This window comes from Aethalodelphis obliquidens, unplaced genomic scaffold, assembly GCF_003676395.1.
Source record: "Aethalodelphis obliquidens isolate GAN/ISIS:26980383/991018 unplaced genomic scaffold, ASM367639v1 scaffold63, whole genome shotgun sequence".
Lineage (NCBI taxonomy): Eukaryota > Metazoa > Chordata > Mammalia > Artiodactyla > Delphinidae > Aethalodelphis > Aethalodelphis obliquidens.
Genome location: NW_020838007.1, coordinates 3,666,359 through 3,668,692, shown reverse-complemented (window position 1 = coordinate 3,668,692; position 2,334 = coordinate 3,666,359). Strand labels below are relative to the sequence as shown.

At 56.7% G+C, this 2,334-nt stretch overlaps 1 protein-coding gene across 1 annotated transcript in view; it reads left to right on the top strand.

Annotated features, from left to right (window-relative positions):
- The first annotated feature begins 276 nt into the window (after nucleotides 1-276).
- Nucleotides 277-2,334, top strand: part of PRELID3A (PRELI domain containing 3A) — a 108,709-nt gene continuing 106,651 nt past the window's right edge. The window contains exon 1 of the mRNA XM_027088527.1: nucleotides 277-387. The gene's annotated coding sequence lies outside the window, so the exon portion shown is untranslated. The remainder of the gene's footprint in view (nucleotides 388-2,334) is intronic.

The window sequence follows — 2,334 nt, the reverse complement described above, 5'->3', positions numbered from 1 at the left end:
CACTGGACTGCTCGCCAGCCACCCCACGCTCTTCTGCGTCTGCTCGCGCCCCGCCCCGCCCTGGCGCGCTGACGTCAGCCGCACGGCGGCGTGCCCTCGGGCAGGGCCGCGGCCCCGCCTCCGTAGCGTTCAGGGTCAGGGCGGAGGTGGGGCCTGAGGGGAGGAGCTCAGATGGCGAGGCGGGGCCTGAGGGAGGAGCTCAGAGGGTGGGGCGGGGCTTGAGGGGAAGAGCTCAGAGGGAGGAGGGCGGGGCTCGGGCCGGGGCGCTAGTTTTGGCGCTGCACGGGCTAGAGCGCGGGGCGGACCCGCTGAGGACGCTGGGGCTCCGCCGGGTGGCCCTCTCCCTCAGGGCGGAGGCCGTCTTCGACCCTTCGGACACCTGTCTCGGTAGGTCCCTCGTCACATACTTGCTTGAGAGCCTATTCAGTGGGGCCTTGTCCGTGGCAGGCACCGTCCTAGGCCCTGGAGGAGCCAGGGCGGCCGTCAGGAACCGGACCCACAGCAGGTGAAAATGCGCGGCCATCAGTCTCTCAGCAGTGAGAGGGACTTGTGCTCCCAGCCGAGGTGGAGTAGCGGGAAACGAGGGAAAATGTGTGAGATACTGTGGCCGGTTAAGTCGTGTGGGCTCTGCCTGGGGGGAGGAGGGAGGGTTCTTTTCCGGTTCGGGTTCGAGTAGGCGAACGTGACAGTAGCTGAGATCCACACAGCACAGGCTTTATTCAGTGGCCAAAGAACGGAGAAGGGGGAACTGAGTTCACGGGTCAACTTCTGCCCGCCTGGCTGTGTCACCGGAGGGTAGGTTCTTGTTTCCTCACAGAATTCAGAGCCCCACATGGAGGCCACGGAGGCGAAGCGAGGGTTTACTGAGCGACCGCACGCTGTCGGGAGGGAGAGCGGGCTGCTGAGTGAGCAGCTGCCCTGAGTTTCCTACCGCGAGTTGGTTATATGGGGCGCGGCAACAGCTGGGAAGAATATTCATTACAGGGCGAGACTCAGGGGAGACTTCTCTCGATCTTATTTCCCTTCTCCGCCTCCCCAAGGACGGGGGAGTTTTGGTCCTCTTTGGTCTTTTCAGGTCTGTCGTGGCCTCAGGTGCAGGATGGGTACTGCCCCGGTCACAGTGTTAATTATGTTGTAATGAGGGAATAGTGAGCAGAAGGTTACTTTCCGACTACGCTGGAGGTTCCTGCCTTTCTTGTTTGCCTCTAGGACCCCTGTGGTCACAAGATGTATGGTTTCCTGTCAGACTCCCATGCCTCCCTTCTCTGTTCTTATCTGGCCAACTGCCTGCTCTAACACTGGCCCACTCAAGGAGTTTGGACCCTTAAAACCTTTTAAGGGTCAAAGGGTCGATGGTTCGTCTTCTGAAGCTGCTTCAAGCCGAGCAGGGGCATTGTCCCTACCTGTGGGGTCCAGACCACCTTGCCATCTGTCAGAGATAGGGGTATCGGGGTCATTGGCAGAAGCAGGGATGGAGAGTGGGGAGTGGGAGGCTGCAACCCTTTCCAGGTGATGTTTATAGTCCCCATCTTCATGTGGGCTGGGTTGAAATCCCTGGCGTACCATCATCTGCAGGTGAAACTGTTGTAATCTGGAGGAAAGAAACTTAACGCGCAGGTTAAAAAGGCAGGGTCCAAAAATCAGTAAAAATACTATTGCGATCAGAGGTCCAAGTAGGGGTAGGAACCAGGGGTATGTAATACCCCTCTGACTACAGTCCCAGTGGATTTGGCGCTGGGGTTACCCTTTCCAAAAATGTATAGCCATTGAGCCTGTTTATATACCTTTTGGATATCTTCTTCCATCTGGCCAGTGGCGTCGATGTAGGTGCAACACGTTTTATTGATTATTGTGCATACCCCTCCCTTCTAAGTTAGGAGATAACCCAAGGCCAGTCTTTTACCATCACCACATTTGCTAGGGAGTTAAGGGAGGTTGAGAGTCTGGAGAGTGCATTCCCCGTGCTCCTGGCCAGAGTAGGTAGAGTAACTGACAGGTTACAAAGCGAAGCGTTGCCTTGTGGTATGCAAAGCCTCCCTGTGGGACCACCAAGCCAATAGCAGCTCCAATTCCTGCCAGGAGGAGGCCAGTCGCACGCTGGAGCCAGGGATGGGGAATGGAGATATTATATATGGATATTACCCCAGGGGCTAAAAAGGCGAGTGTGTAGGATCTCATGGTTAATCTTTTATGTATGCATTGGTAGCCCATGGCTCAGAGGGGACTCACATAGATAGGACCCTGCAGCCTTCCTTTTGGGTGGCCACAAATTATATGAGGTGTCCCCTTGGAGCACATAGCCATGTCTGGGATCTGTTTTCCTGAAGAAGCTGG